Here is a 20,772-nt window from a genome sequence, read left to right as displayed (position 1 = left end):
AGGTATATGGAGGTTACCTTCGGCTAAGAACTTTTTGAGGTTTGAGACATGAAAGGTGGGATGAACACCGGCAAGTTCTTGCGTTAAATCGAGTTTATAAGCCACTTTTCCAATCCTTTCGAGGATTTTGAATGGGCCTACAAAACGGGGTGCAAGTTTTCCTTTCTTTCCAAAACGGACTACCCCCTTCGAAGGGGATACTTTGAAAAGGACAAAGTCGCCAACATTAAACTCGAGGGGTTTTCGCGGTTTTCGGCATAGCTCTTTTGGCAATTTCTAGCAGCAAGGAGATTTTTTCGGATTTGATCGATATGATTGTTAGTGTCTTGAACCATCTCGGGACCGGTGATTTGGGCTTCACCAATCTCGTTCCAAAAAATCGGAGAACGACACTTACGATCATAAAGAGCTTAGAAAGGAGCCATCTCGATGCTAGAAGGATAGCTATTATTGTATGAGAATTCAATAAGCGGGAGATGAGAATCCCAATTTCCACCAAAATCAAGAACACAAGATCGAAACATATCCTTGAGTGTTTGGATTGTACGTTCGGATTGGCCATCGGTTTGAGGATGATAAGCGGTACTAAGATCGAGGCGAGTGCCCAAAGCTTCTTGAAGCGACTTCCAAAAACGGGATGTGAAACGAGCATCACGATCGGAAATGATGGTCAAAGGAATACCATGGCGGCATACAATTTCTCGAACATAGATTTGAGCGAGTTGTTCAACGGAGTACTTCTCGCGGATCGGGATGAAGTGAGCCGATTTGGTTAATCGATCAACAATGACCCAAATGCTATCATTTCGCTTTTGAGTGGGAGGCAATTTGGTGATAAAGTCCATAGCGATGCCTTCCCATTTCCAAACGGGGATAGGAGGTTGCTCGAGTAAACCAAAAGGTTTTTGATGTTTCACTTTAACCTTTGAGCAAGTAAGACATTTTGAGACATGAAGTGCTACGTTCTTTTTCATACCCGACGACCAATAAATAGATCGAATATCGAAGTACATTTTATCCGCACCGGGATGTACGGAATATCGCGACATATGAGCATCATCGAGAATGAAAGTACGAAGCTCATCACGATCGGGAACCCACAAACGATTGAGGAAATAAAGCAAGCCATCGGGTTTGGTTTCAAGTTGAAGTTCGGCTCCACATGACATTTCATAATACATATTGCCTTCATCAATGGAGGTGCATTGGGCTCGATAGATGCGGTCTTGGAGATCGGTTTGAATGATGGTGCTATGAAGCAGAACGGATTTGACATTAACTTTACGACTAAGGGCATCGGCAACTACATTCGCCTTACCGGGGTGGTAGCGAATTTCACAATCGTAATCACTAAGTAATTCGGCCCATCGACGTTGTCTCATGTTGAGATCTTTTTGGTCAAAGATGTGTTGTAGACTTTTGTGATCGGTGAATACAACACATTTTGTACCATAAAGATAATGTCTCGGATTTTGAGAGCGAAAACGACTCACCAAATTCGAGATCATGAGTTGTATAATTCTTTTTGTGATCCTTGAGTTTCCTTGAGGCATATGCGATAACTTGACCTCGTTGCATGAGAACGCAACCGAGACCTTGGTTGGATGCATAGCAAAATACCAGAAAGTCGTCGTTTCCATCGGGAAGGGTTAGAACAGAAGCATCGCAAAGCATATTCTTTAGAGTTTGGAAAGCTTCTTCTTGTTTCGGTTCCCATTTGTAAGGTTCTCCTTTATGAGTTAGTGCGGTGAGGGGTAACGCGATTTTAGAGAAGTTTAGAATGAATCGCCGATAATACCCGGCCAAACCAAGAAAAGATCGGATTTCCGTGGGTGTGGATGGAGTTTTCCAATCTTTTACGGCCTCGATTTTGGCGGGATCAACATGAATACCTTTATCGTTGACGACGTGACCCGAAAATTGAACTTCTTTTAACCAAAATTCACTTTTGGAGAACTTGGCATAAAGTTGTTCTTTTCGTAGGAGGTCGAGAATGGAACGTAAATGATGCTCATGTTCGGCTTGGGTCTTAGAGAAGATAAGAATGTCATCGATGAAAACAATTACGAATTTGTCCAAGAATGGTTTGCAAACGCGGTTCATGAGATCCATGAATACCGCGGGTTCATTAGTTAATCCGAAAGGCATAACCAAGTATTTGTAATGTCCATACCGAGTACGAAAAGCGGTTTTAGGAATGTCGTCTTCATGAACACGCAATTGATGATAACCCGATCGAAGATCGATTTTGGAAAAACAAGTTGCGCCTTGAAGTTGATCAAAGAGGTCGTTGATTCGAGGCAAAGGGTAACGATTTTTAATGGTGAGTTTATTGAGTTCTCAGTAATCGATACACATGCGAAACGAGCCATCTTTCTTTTTCACGAAGAGGACGGGAGCGCCCCAAGGAGAAGAGCTTGGACGGATAAAGCCCTTATCGGAGAGTTCTTGAAGTTGGTTCGCTAACTCTGGCAATTCCGAAGGAGCTAAACGGTAAGAAGCCTTGGCTACGGGAGTCGCGCCGGGCACAAGGTCGATTCGAAATTCAATAGGACGAATGGGTGGAAGACCAAAGTCGTCTTTGGGAAAAACGCCGGGAAATTCAGAAACAACGGGAATGTCTTGAATTTTCTTTTCTTTTGGATCTTTCACCACCGCTTGGGCTAGGAATGGAACGTACTTTTGGCGCAAGTACTTACAAGATTGAGAGCAAGACACGAGGTTGAGTTTCTTGGGGATCGTTTTGCCAAAGACTTTGAGAATTTTTCCATTGACGAGTGGGATACGAATGAATTTGTCATAAAAAACGACTTCGGTACGGTGCAAAGCTAACCAATCCACGCCTACTATGATGTCGAAGCATCCCATTTGCATCGGGATGAGGTCGATTGAGAACTCGTGCTTGCAAAGAGTGAGGATACAATCGCGAATGACCAAATCGATGATGATGGAACTACCATTGGCGACTTCGACAGAAAAAGGGCGAGAGAGTTTAGTGCGGGATACGCCAAGAATAGATTCAAATTTAAAAGAAACAAAACTCCTATCAGCTCCGGTATCAAATAAAATTGAAGCTAAATGCTCGTTTACTAAAAACGTACCATTCACCACATCGTTGGCAACTTGAGTTTGGTTGGCGTTCATCATAAAGGCACGCCCTTGGTTGCCGTGGTTGACTTGTTGAGCTGGAGGAGGAGGGAGAGCTTGCATGGCTTGTAGGTGTGGTGGATGAGGAAAGGCTTGTATAGCTTGGATCGGTTGAGCGGGAGGAGCCAAGAGTTGTGGGATTTGGGGTTGGTAAGTATGAACTTGGTAGGCTTGGGTTTGGTAGTAGGGTGTGGGTATGATTTGGGCTTGGTTAACAAGGGCAAGTCGAGGACAAGCATTACGGAAGTGGTTCGGGTCTCCACAATTGAAACAAGCCCTAGGTTGGGATGGAGGGTTTTGAGCAAAAGGAGCTGGACGATTTTGGTTGGATGGGGCAAACCTCGGTGGAGCGGGTTGCCCATGAGAGGCTTCTCGACACACGTTGTTAGTGTGACCATAGCGGTTACACTTGGTGCAGTGGAGACAAGCAGAGTAGGAAGGATGATGACGTTGACAAGTGTTACATAATGGGTGCGGGCCGGAATACGGTTTTCGGTTTTGGAGTGCTTGGGATTGGGATTGAGGTTGTGATGGGTGGGTGACAGCATAGTTTCGGTAATTTGGTTTGGCTTTCTTTTTGGTGTGGTGGGTGGAATTGGAATAGTTGATCGCTTGAGGTTGTGGGTCGACTTTAGCTTGAGGGTTTGGTTCGGGCTTACTCTTGTTACTCGTTTTTTTGATTGAGAGGGTACCGTCTTTGACATGGTTTTCAGAAAGATCACCGGCGAAGGTAATAGCATCATGAAGGGTTTGCGGGTTGCGACTCATCACCGAGTCGCCGATTTGCATAGGCAAACCGCCGACATACTTGTCAATAGCCCTTTCGAGGGGAGTGACCAAGTGAGGAACTAAGAGACTAAGCTCGTAAAAGAAGTTGGAGTAGGTGGAGTTGTCACCACTCTCTTGCTTGAGTTCCCAAAATTCGGATTTGAGTTTTTGAAGTTCATGTTTTGGGCAAAAATTTTTAAACATGAGTTCTTTGAGCTTGGTCCATGAGTAGGCCATAGCTACTTCCGCTCCATGGGTGAAAATATCGCTATTCAACCAAGTGCGGGCGGTATTCTCAAACGTGCTAGAGGCATACGTGATCTTTTTGAGTTCGAGGCACTCATAAAGAGTAAACACACTTTCCATTTTCTCGAACCATTGCAACAAAGTGGTGGCACAGCTCGTACCAAAGAATTGAGATGGGTTTGCACTAGTGAAGTTTTTCAAAGCGAAGGGTATGGGGTTGGGCGTGTTTTGAGTAACGGTGGGTTGGGTGGCTTGGATTTGAGTTATGAGTCCGGGAATCAGAACGGCGATTTCTTATGCTACCATTGCGGCCATCCGACGACCGGAGCTCGGCTTGCGTAGTTGGCGACGGATTGGAGGCATTCTAAAATAATAAAAGAGAAATGGTACAAGTTTGGGGTAATTGATGATTCTAAAATAATAAGTATGAGGGAAAATGAGTAAATGTAGGATTTAATGATTGTGAATCCTAGAGGTATGAGAATGAGAATGTTAGTAAAAACCATTTTATACTTGCATCAAAAGATAAAAATGTATATATATTTATAAGTTTCAAACTTTTTCCATTTAAAAATTGGTGGTTTTGAGATTTTGAAATTTATATATATAGTCGGGAAATCGTACATGAAATCACCAGGGTTTGATATCCCGACAAATAAAGTTGTATAAAATAATAGGTGGACTCGAACATGCGCACGTACCACCGCGTCTAATTATGTTGTTGTGACTCAAATAACGATAATAACATATAATAAAAACGGAGATACAACGAGATGTTAAAAACAACTTGTATTTTTAACACCAAAAAATATAAGGAGGCAACCGGAACGCTTGCATTAGACAACTTAAAGTATTGACATGTATAACACGATTCGTGGGTCGAGAAAATGCACACTATAATTCAACCATCCCAGGTAAGTATATCACCTTCGATTCTTGGAATCTTTTTGTCAAATGGTCTTTTCATAGTGTTTCGCTTTCCATGATGGCTATAAACCCGATATAAATGCAACCTTTAAGGAGATATTAAATAACGGGATCCAAATTAAGTTTGTGATCCATAAATGACAATATAAAAAGTAATGTTTTTTGCGTTTTAAGCTAAGGTTACCTTGGAATACTATGAGACTGTGTGCATGTATATATTTTTGAAGATTAAATGAAATAAATAAGCAATTAAATGTATAAGTGTAATGAACAATCAAGTAGGGTAACACGTATAAGCAACACGTATAAGGACCCTAAAGCAAAACTATACTAGGCCGTTACTTCTAACCACCTATCTTATAGTCTTGGCTCTGATACCAATCTGTAACACCCCGACCAAAGGCGTAACATGCCAGGGTGAAACGAATTGCCCAAGAACACAAGACACTATTAAAGTGACAATATTTAATCAACTCATTAATTTCATTCAATCATCAAAGTAACACATATTGTTCATACAAATAAACACCAAAATATAAAAGATAGATATTGTTCATTCTTCTAATAACCTAGCGGTATCAAATAGAATGACGTCTTCGAACTCCAACTCAAGTAATAATCAAACCTGTAACAATGCATAAAATAACATTTGTCAACACGTATGTTGGTGAGCAATTTCATAGTTTTGAGTATGTATAATATGAGCGAAATCCACAAACGTATATGAGACTATAAATAAAGCATCAATCATGGTATATAAAATATATGTAAATGAGGATCTTTTCTAATCGGTAACAACCGACATACTTGGATAATGAGGCCCTATTCTACTAGCACAAGGCTAAGTAGTTAGGGGAGCGTATGATCATACTTAATGAGGCTCAACAACAACATAAAAATAAACACTCGCACACGTAAAGCATATGAGACATATAACACACAATAGAGCAAGTATTCTAGCATCATACACCCTAAAGTTTGTGGTTTGATAAATGAGTATAATAAAAATCATTTTTGTTTGAATAAGTATGCATGTTACCCCCAAAAGATAAAAGTGAAAACGGGGGATGAAATGTACTCACGTTAACTAAGTAACTTGAAAGATTGATTCGTGATAATCGGAGATCGGGTTAACGAGCAAGACCTAGATTGAATGGGTCTTAAGTTAGTAGGTAGTCTTGGAAGGGTTTAAAGTAAAGTATGACAAGTAAAGTAAATAAATGAAGTTTATGGTTTAAAAATGTAAATATTTGGGAAATTAAAGACATGTTCTAAAAAGTAAGTTTACTCGAAACCGGGTCTTGGTATTTCATTCATAATTATTACTCAACCTATGTTAAGTAACTTATGTGGGTTATAATGCACTAATGCAAGACCCTTTGGGTATATGAACACCAAAACAAGGTTTTAATCGAGTGTTCGGATTTGTTAACTTGGGTCTAGACAATTAACTAAACTCAAAGTTAACTTTCCAAAATGTTTTGAGATAACTCAATAAAATCGAAAGACTTAACCAAGTATATAGTTCTATTATGAAGAACCTTAACGTCCGTTAAGTGAGTATTTGGTTTCACCGGTCCAAGCTTGTTATAAGATCAAGTTGGATTCCGACACACCAAGTAAGTTGATAAAATACTTAAAATTAGTTTAAAATACATTCTTGAAGAAAAGAAGGGTTTCGATGGCCAAAAACACACTTGTGTGTCTTAGGCAAGTGAACTCGGTTTAGTTCGGTTTTGGTTCGGTGCTTGACTCGAAATGATACCGAGAATGGTTGCCACATACCCAAATACCATAGAACTATCAAAATGGTTTTAGAAGTTACAAGGTTTAAATCTTTCATAAACATGTTTATTTAACTATTTTAAACAAAACTAGTAAACTAAACTATTTAAAACAAAAGCTAGTAAACAAGAGTTCGGTCTTGGTTCGATCTTGATTTGGGTCTAATCTCTGGATAAAACCGAGACTAGTGACTTCATACCCAAGACCATGAAACTCTTTAAACATGAATTAAAACTAAACTATTTTAACTATTTTAAACAAAACTAGTAAACAAAAATATTTAAAACAAAAGCTAGTAAACAAGAGTTCTGTCTTGGTTCGGTCTTGATTCGGGTCTAATCTCGGGATAAAACCGAGACTAGTGACTTCATACCCAAGACCATGAAACTCTTTAAACATGAATTAAAACTAAACTACTTACAATATAAACAAGACTAGTAAAGCATTAAAGGAAAATAGTATAATCAAGAACTACAAAGAGTTCTCCATGAAGCCTTGCCTTGTAGCACATCACCTCTCGAAGAAGATGAAAGCCGAAGGAAACAAGGGGTGCATATTATATATATGTTGTACCACAAGATATGAATTAGTAAGTAATAAACAAGAATTAAAGAAGGTTGTTGCTTGATTATTAATAACCTTGAAAGTTAGATATAGTGTTCTTAGTTTGAGAGAGAATGAAGATGAATGAGCAAGAAGAAATAAAGGGGATGGGTTTGTTTATATAGGGAAGTAGTCAAACTTGTTTTCCTTGTTTTATATCTAGACTTGCATGTGTTTAAAAAAAAGTTTAAACAAATTAAATAATATAAACAAGTAGCAAAATCCAAAAGTAAGAGATGATTATGAAACATAAAAAAAACCCATTATTTTATATTATTGAAAGATTCGGTTTATAACTCGGGTCGGGTTTTGATACAAATACAAAAAGGACCGAAAATGACAAATGTTACACAAACCGCCGACTCTGCGATGTAATTGACTGGTTACTTGATAAATGGTCTTATTCGCAACAAAGAAGAAGACAAGAAAGTGATGCCTTGAAGAAACCACAAGAAGACCGGAGGAAGCGCCCGATTCAAGGGCAAGGGTATAGATCAACGAAAATCTGGATTCAATTCCAACTATACCCAGTTCAAAACTTGTTAGAAGTACCATAAGGGAAGATGCCACTTGGCTTCGTCTTCAACCACAACTGTTTGCGACTATTGTCACAAACCCGGCCACGCAACGACCGATTGTTGGAAGAAGACGATGACTTGTTTCAATTGCAAGGATATGGGACATTTAAGCTTTGAATGCCCCAAGAATAAGCCCGTTGCTGGCGGTGCGGGTTGAAGTGGCCAAAAAAATGAAGCGAAGAAAGGGAATATGAGAGTCTTCGTTCTTGATACAAAAAAAGCGGCCGACATGCCAGAAACCATCACCGGTACGTTCTTAGTAAACGACACATATGCTAGGGTTCAATTTGATTCAAGTGCCAACATAAGTTTTATAGATTATAACTTTTGTAGTCTATTAAACGAACCTCTAACGAAATTAAATTAAACTCTAACCGTCGAGACCGCTAGTGGCGAAATTGTTAAAATCTTCGAGGCCTTAAAAAACGGAAAAATCTTAATAGCTGGTTATGTTCTACCTATCCAATTGTTGCCCATTACTCTTTCTGGATTTGACATTGTACTTGGTATGGATTGGTTATCCAACAATCATGCTCGTATCATTTTCAATAGCAAAACTATTGGACTTCGAGCCCCTGATAAACGAACCATTCGATTTGAAGGGGACAAAGACGCTTGCCAAGTTAGCATAATCTCCATGATAAGGGCTAAAAAATGTTTAAATCAAGGATGCTTAGCATTCATGGCCTACGTCACCGAAGAAACCAAACTAAAGGAGATAAAGGACGTACCTATTGTCTCCGAATTCTCTGATGTCCTTCCTGACGAACTTCCTGGTATTCCTCCCGATAGAGAAGTCGAATTAAGGATTGATCTCATGCCCGGAACCAATCGCCAAGGCTCCATACCGACTAACACCAACCGAAATGAAGGAGTTAAAGAAACAACTTGTCGAGCTACTAGAGAAGGGATTCTTCATTCGTCAGAGTTCATCACCATGGGGAGCGTCAATTATTTTTGTCAAGAAGAATGATGGATCAATGCGTATGTGTATCGACTATCGAGCTCTAAAAAAAGTAACCATAAAGAATCGATACCCTCTACCCTGAATCGACGATCTTTTCGACCAACTTCAAGGCGCGAGTTATTTCTCAAAATCGATCTGCGTTCTGGTTATCACCAACTTAAAGTTCAATCCGAAGATATCCCGAAAACCGCATTCCGAACAAGGTATGGACATTATAAGTTCACGGTCATGCCGTTTGGTCTCACTAATACCCCAGCCGCGTTCATGGACATTTTGAATCGAATCTGTAAGCCATACTTGGATAAATTTATTATCGTATTCATCGACGACATATTTATTTAATCTAAGTCTAAGGTAGATCATGAAACTCACCTCCGAATCTTACTTGAATTACTTAGAACCGAGAAGTTGTACGCCAAGTTCTCGAAATGCGAGTTTTGGCTTCACGAATTAAGTGCAATTTCTTGGACACATTATAAACGTGAATGGAATTCAAGTCGATCCCGCGAAGATTGAAGCTATCTCTAAGTGGGAGATTCCTAAGTCGCCAACCGAGATCCGAAGTTTCTTAGGTTTGGCTGGCTATTATCGTAGGTATATTGAAAACTTCTCTCGTATAGTCGTTCCTTTAACTTCGTTAACTCGTAAAAACATCAAGTATGAATCGGGAACTAAACAAAAAGAGGCATTCGATATACTTAAACAAAAACTCACCCAAGCACCTATACTGGCATGCCAAAAGTTACCGTGGACTATATTGTCTTTAGTGATACGTCTCACTCTGTTTTGGGATGCGTACTAATGCAATGAAAGAAAGTAATCGCTTACGCCTCTCGTCAACTCAAGATACACGAAAAGAACTACACAACTCACGATATAGAGTTAGGAGCCATAATCTTTGCCTTTAAGATATGGAGGCACTATCTCTATGGAGTCAAGTTTGTCGTGTATACCGATCACAAAAGTTTAAAACATATCTTCGAACAAAAAGAACTCAATATGCGTCAACGACGCTGAATGGAAACTTTAAATGACTACAACTGTGAAATCGTTTATCACGAAGGCAAAGCCAACGTTGTGGCTGACGCCTTGAGTCGTAAAGAACATGAAAAAGCCAAAAGAGTTTGAGCTCTACGATTAGAACTCAAAGTAGATCTAATTGAGCAAATCAAATATGCCCAACTTCAAGCTATTAATGAAAACAAGATCTCTGATGAAAAACTTAACTACATCATTGACTAGCTAGTCAAGGGTGACGATGGTATACTTAGACTTGGAAACAGGATCTGGGTACCAATCATGGGAGACTGGCGTGAAAAGATAATGAGTGAAGCTCACAAGTCCATGTACATGATGCACCCTGGTAGTGACAAAATGTACCAAAACCTAAAGCCGAACTACTGGTGGAATGGAATAAAAAAAGACATCGCTTTGCATGTTGCAAAATGTTTGACGTGTTTGAAAGTCAAGGCTGAACATCAAAAGCCCTCGGGATTGCTTCAGCAACCCAAACTCCCTGTTTGGAAGTGGGAATTGATAACCATAGACTTCATCACAAAACTCCCGAAAACAACTAGTCAGCATAATGCAATATGGGTTATCGTCGGAAGGTTAACAAAATCCACACACTTCATACCCATCAACGAATCATACTCGATGGATAGGTTAGCACGAATCTATGTGAACAACATCGTTGCTTTACATGGAGTGCCTCTTTCTATCATCTCTGATCGAGACAGTCGTTTTACGTCTCATTCTTGGAAAAGCTTCCAACAAGCGTTAGGCACAAAGTAAAACCTTAGCACTGCCTATCATCCTCAAACCGATGGTCAAAGAGAAAGGACAATTCAAACGCTTGAGGATATGCTCCGAGCTTGTGTGATTGACTTAAGCAGAAGTTGGGGCGACCATCTTCCCCTAATGGAATTATCGTACAATAACAGCTATCACACAAGTATTAAAGCCGCGCCGTTCGAAGGGTTATACGACCAAAAATGTAGAACGCTGGTATGCTGGTCTGAAACAAGAGATAATCAATTGTGTGGACCCGAAATAGTCCAAGAAACCGCCGATAAGGTTTTGCAAATCTGCGAACTACTTAAGATGGTGCGAGACCGCCAAAAGAGTTACACTGATGTCCATCGTAAGCTGTTGGAATTCAATGTAGGTGATAGAGTTCTATTAAATGTTTCTCCAAGGAAAGGCGTTGTTCGATTCGGAAAGAAAGGAAAATTAAGTCCAGGTTTTGTTGGACCATTTTAAATACTCGAGCGAATCGGTACTGTCGCATACCGCTTGCGACTACCCGAGGAAATGAAAGGGATACACGATGTATTCCACGTCTCTAATCTACGTAAACGTCTAGCTGATGAATCTTTGTCAATACCCTTAAAAAAATGTAGAAATAAATGAAAATCTAAGATTCGTAGAAAGACCAATACAAATCGAAGATTCTAAAAAAAAGAAATTAAATAGACGAACATTGAATATAGTCAAAGTAAAGTGGGACTCACGAAGAGGCCCCGAATATACTTGGAAATTAGAATCCGAAATGAAGAAAAATTACCGCCACTTGTTCTAACAAGCGAATCTCGTGGATGAGGTTCATTCCAAGGTGGTGAGGATGTAACATCATGAAATTATCTGGTTAAACATGTCAAATTTCAAACTTAAAACCAAAAATGAAAATCTGTTATCTGGCCTTAAAAACCAAAAAATGAAAATCTGTCATCTAGCCCGATCGCGATACGCGACGGCCTTGGACCAAACGTCATCGTGTATTGCGATGACGTGGTCTGACAGACGGACACGTGTCCTGCCACGTGTCCACACGTAGCACAAAGTCCGCCATGTGTCACCACGTGGCACCGCGTCCGCCAAGTGGCAAGCCTATGGGTAACTCAGTCCACCTACATCGCGATACGCGACAACGTGATCAAGGGACCATCGCGTATCGCGATGGGTCCCCAAATTTGCCTATAAAAGGAGGCCTCCGGCCCTCTCACTCCCTCACACCAAATTTCACACACTATTTCTCTCTGTAAAACATATCTCTACCTCGAAAAACGTGCCATCGAACTCACCTCGTAATTCGTGCCCTAAACCGACGTACCTCGAAAGCCCTACCACACACCGATGACGTTATATTGAAGAGCGTGATATCCCGAGACGACCTGACACCCCGCCTCGAAGTGCGTGCTGACGTGTTGTGAAGATTTTGGTGTGCCTAGATTCGCGTCCCAAGGAGGGTGTTGATCAAACAACCTTAAAAAGGGTATAGGCGTCAAAGTGATGTCCATGTTCCTAGGGTTTAATAAGCAAAGCAAGGTAGGCATAATCCGGAATAAAATAATAATAAAATATTAAAAGGCTTAAACCCTAAGTCGAGGGTATACTCGATACCTCGAGCAAATGAATAAAGAAAATATAACAAAAGAAAATATAAGTAAAGAAATGTCATAAAATGTTATCTTTGTTATGAATAATATTATTATTGACTTTCTTAAATAATAAGTAAATGATTAAAGTATACGTTTTTTCAAGAAGAAGGAACGTAGTGTTAGAAAAGTAAATAATTTAAATTAAAGATTTTTAACTTATAAAAGAAAGAAAGAATATTTAAACTAAAGGTTTAAAAGAATATATAATCGAGGTAAAGATTATAAAAAAAAAGAGACTAAAGGTTTTAAGCCGGATTAAAGATCCGGTACTAATAAAAGGTTATACTCGTACTATAGGTCCAAGATAGCTAAGGAAGAACCGATCAGTGTATTGAAGGCTGTTCATAGACATATTATGCGACCATAAAATTTAATTTCATAATCTTGTTTGGGATATTAGGACCCTTTTCTTGGTACTATAAATTAATTTTTAGGGACACTTGTATGTGTATCAAAAGTTTACAATTAGGTAAGCACATGTAAAAACATTGTAAAAGGTGTCCTAATATGTTTTATTGGGACGCATTTTGGGTTGTTAATAGATATATTATGCGACCATAAAATTGGTTTCATAATCCTATTTGGATATCAGGACGCTTTTTGAGTTCCGAGACTTATTACGACCCCTTTACATGAAACGTTTTTCCCGTTGGTCCTATTAAATGAAAGGTCCTATAAAATAGCATTTTAGGACGCTTTTGTGCGTACTAAAAGGCCCTTTTTGTTGTAATGTCATGTCTGTAAACCCGAGTTCACTTTAATTCAAGAGATTGTTAGTGACATTCGCCTCATATGATCACTTTTAATTCAAGAGATTGTTACATTTTTTAGCTACCTTATTATGAACACCATTAATTTTCTCAACATGTCTTTTAAGACACTTAGTTCACTCCAATTACAAAAGCCTTCACTTACACAATTCTTCATTCCACCTTGATTACCAACACTTACATTAAACAAGTAATAGTATAAGCAATATGCTTTTTCTTGTTTAGTGCTATACTCCAATCAGTCGTGTTTATTAAACCATTTTACATCAAAACATCGTTGGCCACTAATAATAGTTTGTATATTTAAAGTCATGACCTCATGGTTGAAAAGTCTTTTTAACAATATATGCTCTTCTTATGTCATCTACATGATTAGGATGACAACTAGGAATATGTGGTCTATCAGAGAGATCCTGAAGGAAGTTATTCAAATCGATTGTATTTAGTTTTGAAAGGTTTGAGTCGAAGGAATATTTAGACAAATATTATCATTTTATTGCCTATCATTCTCAATATTGAACATGGACCGATATCTTCAGTTTCTTGCATATCATCAACAATATTTTAACTTCAAATTGGAATATTTAAACTTGGTTTTGGATCGATATCATCATTTTTCTTTTCTTATTCTTTTAAACAGATTGCTAAAGCGACTGTTGAGCCCGTTTCTGTTTGATGTTTCTCGTTCAAGAACAAAAGGGAAAAAAGGGGGGGGGGGGGGTTTATTTTCTTTGGGCTTTAAACTTTGTTTGGGTTTTAATTGATTTGAACTTTTAAACTGGTTGGACTTTAAACAAACAGGGGTACCGTAATATTTTTTAGGGGTAGCGATATACAAAAATTGACAAAAAATAATTACACTCCCGACAAAAATTTGAGGGGTAGTGGAGGTTACCCCTAGTTGTGAACTAGGTTCGTCCCTAGTTAGACTAAATTTATAAGATTGCTATGTCTTCAATTTAGATAGAGCATCAGTTTGGTAACAATAGTCAACAAATTTAAAAGCAACAATGTCTAACACCAGCGATCAGGCGGAATAAACGGCAGAACGAAATCCGCAATCGTCAGACGACAGTTAGATTCAATGTCGATTCGATAATCTTCAGTAAATAATAAAGTGAGGACACAGGTTTAGTACTCTAGTGGAGTTTTGCGTATGGATTCTAGTGAGTGTAACAATCCGAATTTTTCTTTTATCGTTTTGTTATCCGTTACCTGAACCGTTTCAATGATCGGGTAGTTTTATCAATAATGCATCGCATTTATCGAGTTATTATTATTATTATTTTATTATTATTGTTTATTATATTTAATTAATTATCAATAATACCTTTCAAATATATACAAATTACACCTTGAAGTTAAGTTCTAATCCATTTTGTATTCACACTAAAACTTCATAGACCTAATTGCAAATATGTAATATAACTATATTATAACCTTAAACCCATTTACCCAAACCCGTAACCCATTACCCGTTTATTAACTTGTGCCTTAATCGTCGTTCTATAATCTAATTTGTCTTGGAAGATCATTGTATTACCTATTGCGACTCACACCGACTCAATTAATTAGGAAAACGAGATTAATATGATACTAATTGACATAATAACCAAACCGGCGATTCATAATTGCTGTAAGTAATTAATTTGTGTTTCGTATTCGCCATTGCTTCAGCAACAATAACCCCAAGATCAATCAGCCAAACATCAAACGTGTTGGCCGATTGAATTGTTAGGGTTCTTATATGAATTGGGTTTCTGATCTATATGTGTTTACAGTAAATTGTTTCTTTATCTCATCTGAGTTAGTCACCAGCCCAGTGGCCGGTACATGTTTGATTAAGATTATTACTTAGTAACCATCCCCGGTCCCTTTTTTTGGAGTATTTGTTATTTATTTATTTTAATCTTATTTCATTTATAAAATACATTATAAATGATATAATAACTAATTAATGTTTTTATGAAACCGGCTGATTAGTTAGTCGCTTTTTGTACTTTTGTTAAAAATATATATATATATATAGTGGGGGATGGTTCAGGAGAGAAGTTAAATTAATGCAAAAAATACGAGAATTGAATAAAAACCATTGATTATATTTGATCTATGGCCTACATTCAATATGGCAGTCTTGTAAATATTAACGGCTTTTATTACATGCTTTTAAGGGAAAATGAGTATTTTTCGTATTTTATGTCTAAGCTAAATTAAGAAACATATATTATCATATCCGATTCCATATTTTATGCCTTATAATTATTTTCTCAACCATATCAAAAGTCAATCACACGGATAATTTTAATACAATAAGCTCTTTTGAATTGAGATTATTTCATCCACAAAATTTAAATGTGAGATCTTCAAAGGTTAACTTGATTATTGGTTGAATGATTTGTGATTTTTTTTTCTAGCTTTTATTCTTCTGAAGTTTACTGTACATTCATACATATATTTAGATTCTTTTCATTAAAATACATCCTCAAGGTTAATTATTCGGGGGAATAATAAGGCTTTTATCAATAACTTTGACATTCATGTAGAGACTATAATACTTGCATAGGATACATTGATATAGGCTACACAACATATGTAGATACCAATTATATTATGTAGGATATGTAAGTTATGTAAATGCATCAATTATTACTGACTGTGGAGAGCAAACTCTAGTGGTATAGGCATAGATTAATTTACTGTGTTAATTACTAATAGTGTGTATGAATTATTATTTGTGTAGGATGAATACTTTGTTGTGTAGGTATTGTACATGAAACTCGAATGAACTCTTCGTATTTGTGTAGGATACTAGGATTAATACTTTGTTGTGTAGGTATTGTATATGAAACTCTAATGTGCTATTTTTACATGTGTAAGACTTTTATGTTGTGTAGGCACTAACTATGAATTTGTCTATGCATGATTTTTTTTTGTGCATGAAAAGCTTAATTGTTGTGTAGGATGTTGTCTTTAAAAATTATGATGTTTGTTTAATTTGTTGGATGTGTATGTTGTTGTGTAGGAACGGTGTATTGTTTAAGTATATGAAGAATGTCATATTTTTGGTGGAGGAAATATATGTAGGAATTTTGTCGAACAATTTTATGCCGTGCAGGTATTTAAGTCAGTTGGAATAATGTGATGTGCTTTGTCATTTGGAATAAAACATTTTTTGTTATGGATAAATAATAAAATTTTACGGCCTCTTGAATAAGTAAATACAAAGGGATTCTTGAAATGCATATGACAAGATATGAAATATATCTTCTAGGATTTGACCAAATTGATTTTTGATACACAGGAATTTTGAAATAAAAAACATGGATTGTTAAAAAGACTGATTTGTTATTTTTAGTTAGTGTTAATTTTCAAATATTGAACTAAAACATTTTACTAATATACCCCATCTCTCTCTCTCTCTATATATATATATATATATATATAATAAGTAATAAAATGATAGAACTTACTTTAACAATAAAAATTATAATAAAGTCTTTAATTTAAAATAAATATTTAAAACGTATATTATATAATATTAAAATATAATTATAGGTACAAGTATTTTATAAATGAATATATTGTATATAAATATTATTATTTATTATTTACAATCTTAATTAAAAGTACTCTTTATAAATAATATTAAAATTAAATAATTTATTATTTCACAAACACCCGATCATCATTCAATTCCAAATCTATATCAATTTTGGAATCCATATTAATCTATAGCTATTTTCCGCTATCACTCTTAATTAGGAATTTCCGTTGTTATTTTCCGACGAGCGTGACGCCTTATTTCTTATTTTTATCGAATCATTCTGCTTGCTTATTTGATAAAGTGAGTAACTCATTCCCCTTTTTACTCATTTTAATCATTTCAGGGACATATGCGTGTCTTACGGTATTTACATATTATTTAGTATTCTCATTAGCAAACTATTGATCCTTGTGTGTATATCAATTATTTGCTTAACTTGCTATATGTTTAACTGCTTATTTGAACGCATTTGGAGAGGTCCATCATGTTCACATTATTAGTATGATCATACAACCGTCGTAGTAGCCAAAGCCCACTCCTCAGGGCGATGGTTTTACCGACACTTATTAATTGCTCATTGACTTTAATTGTTTATCTCACAAAGGACGGTTTTGTTCTTTTCATTTTATATTGTATTAACTGACTGACGTTTTACCCACACAACCTTGTGTTGACATATCTACTTTATTTTATACGCATATGCGAGTTTTCGTTTGAACTGATTGCTAGTTGGTGAAGAATTTAGGGATGATTTATGCTAGAGAAAATTTATCAAGATTTAAATTTAATTTGAATTTGAACTATTATATTGTTTCTTTTATTTCAAGATTACGTACTTTGTTTATTTGAATTGTTTGGATATTTAATTTGAATTAATAGATATTGTCACATTTAAATATTGCATGATAGTATCTTGAGAGTTGTGAATAATCAGTTCGTCTCCCAACATTTCCGCCTTAGACTGGGGTGTGACAGCGAGCCTCGAGTTCGAAATGAAAAAAGTTTTGTAAGCTATATTCATTTTTATTCCTTTTTTATGACTTTAGGTTCGAGTGTGTACAAAGATTGCTATGTTAAATGTAAAGTTTGTGTGAGAGTTAATACACGTATGCTCCCTAACCTTAAAAAAACTATATTCATGCTCTATGATACTTTGAGAAGTGTGTGACACTTCTAACCGTTCAGAAGTTGATTTTGTTATGTTTTATTTAAATTAATTATAAGTTTAGGAAAATTTTTTCCTTAGAGGAAAATGTTTAGTAATTGTCTTGGAGAGAAAGTTAAGTATATCTATAAATAGGGGTCCATATTATTTTTTTAGGGTTGGCAATGAAACCCGAAATCGATGAGAAAACCCGAAACCCGACATAAATGGGACGGGTAATACCCGACCCATTAGGGTTCGGGACGGGTTTGGGATGATATGAATTTTTCACGGGTTTGGGATTTCTAATATACCCGATTACCCGACCCGCTTACCCGATAACATAAACCCATTTACCCGGTTATATACCCGATGTACCTGATATAGCTTATTTTATATATATATATATATATATATATATATATAGAAAAGGGTCCAAATAAGAACAAGAAGTTTCCTAGGAATAGTAAGAATCAATAAAATTTTGACATTTGGCATTACAAATGATGGTGAAAGAACAATTCTAGGAAACTATGTCGGTTATAATGATGAAAGAGTGTTTCTAGGAAACTACGTCGGTTATTGGTAATTTTAAATCTCAACCATTGATTAACATGATTCAATAGCTATGATTTATTCCTAGTCTTCCTAGGAAACTATTTGTTTTTAGGATAACCCTCCATATATATATACACTTCTCGTTGTAATATCACTTCTCGCAATTGGATCATTTCAGAAGTTTTTTTACAGCGAGAAGTGCGAGAAGTGAAGGTGTAACTCTATTAATCCCTAATTTCACTCCATTTTCTTATGTGTAGGTGCGTTGTGTAGGTGCATATGTATGTGGATAGGTACATATGTTTGTATATGTGTGCGTATGTTTGTATATGTGTATGTATGTTTGTATGTGTGTAGGTACATAGGTTCAGGGGCGGACCTATGTTGCAGGAAAGGGGGGCTGCAGACCACCTTAAATTTTTTTTAGTGTTATTTGTATGTGAAAATCTCGATCGCCCCCCATAAGATTAGTGTTAAGTCCCGATGCCGCCCCCCAAGAAAATAATTCCTGGGTCCGCCACTGCATAGGTTTGAATGTGTCTCGGTACATTTATATGTTTGTATAGGTTGGGTTGAATGTGTAATTAAGACATAAATACCACCAACCTACATATATGTATGTAACATCATATGAAAGATGGTGAAATTAGGGATTAATGGAGTTATACATTCACTTCTCGCACTTCTTGTTGTAATATCACTTCTCGCAAGATCCATCCCCTATATATATAGGTATATATATATATATATATATATATATATATATATATACTATATTCCTAATATATTATTTGTTGAAACTTGTTTATGTCAATTATTTGAGATATTTTATCTTTATGGTAACCATATATGTAATTGATTGGTTATATTTTGTCAAAACCCAGTAGAAACCAAACGTGTTTTGAGCGGGTATACCCGACGGGTACTTTATCAAAACCCGATATGAAACCCGAAACCCGATGTAAAAACCCGAAACCTAACGGGTAAGTACACGATTAAAACCCGACGGGTTTTGGACGGGTCGGTACGGACTTTAATAACCGGGTTTGGGTTTGGGTTTGGGAATACCTAAACCCGAACCAAACCCGACCCATTGCCATCCCTAATTTTTCTTATTGATTTTCTTCTCTATGTAAGTTTGTTAAGTTCGTTTTATAATTTGAAAAGAGTCTAGGGTTATCACCCTAGATTTCTCGTGTTCATTCGTTTGTATGAATAGATTGTTTGATCCGTCTGGACAACTAATTATTCAAGGGCCATCCCAAATTTCATATTTATAGGTTGGATGCATTATGATCCATATGAGAAATTTGAGTTGAAATGGTCATGAAATGTGCATTCTAACATGTAATTGTGGTATTGGAAATCAAAAGCTCGGCGGAGAAATTTAAGTCTGGGTAATTCTATATGGGCAAAGGTAATTATCACTTACATCTAGAGATGGCAAATGGGTTGGGTTGGGTCGGGTCGAACGAGTCATGGGTTGAAATGAGTCATGGGTCAAAACGAGTATGAGTCAAAATGAGTTTGGGTCAAAACAAGTCAATTAAAAAAGGGTTGTTTTGGTTTGGGTCAAAATAGGTTAGGGTAAACCGGGTGTTTTTTTTTTTTGTGAACGAGAATAACGGCGGAAACATTTTGGTTTTTTTAGATTTTTCATTTTTTACTTATATTTTAAGTTATGAATTTTTTAATTATTTTTTTGAATTTTTTTGAGGGGTTTTCTATTAAGATCAAAAAACCCTCAAAAAAATATTCAAAAATAATAATAAAAAAATTATAACTCAAAATATAAATCGTAAACAAAAAAAGTAAAAACACTAAAATGTTTCACACGTTGTCCTCGTTCCATAAAAAAAATCTAGAATTGAACCGAAACCGAAAGAATCGACGAAAATGAAACAAAGAAACAAAAAGCCAAAACCGGACCACATCAATCGAAATCGAAAAAATCAATCAAAACGAAACTAAAAGAATTCAAACCAAACAAAAACAAAACTGAAAAAACGAACAAAAACGAGTCCGGAATCGACCAGAAAGAAACAAAAGAAACCAAAACCCAACAAGTCACGGGTGAAAACTCGTGTTGACTTGAAACCTGAACCGATCCCGTTCCAATCTGAAACCCGTTTCGTGCCGAAACCTGTCTTGTACGAAAACCCGTTCCGATCCGAGACCTATCACATTTCCTTAGGACACTAACCCACATCGACCGATTTCTTTGAACTTGTCGACCCATTTTGACCCGAAAATAAAATGATGGAATTTCAAATGACTCATTTTGACCCATTTATT

The sequence above is a fragment of the Bidens hawaiensis genome, unplaced genomic scaffold (assembly GCF_021521415.1).
Source record: "Bidens hawaiensis isolate Kalapana, Puna unplaced genomic scaffold, B.hawaiensis_p1.1 tig00010928_1, whole genome shotgun sequence".
In the NCBI taxonomy this organism is placed as follows: domain Eukaryota; kingdom Viridiplantae; phylum Streptophyta; class Magnoliopsida; order Asterales; family Asteraceae; genus Bidens; species Bidens hawaiensis.
This window is presented reverse-complemented; position numbering follows the sequence as displayed.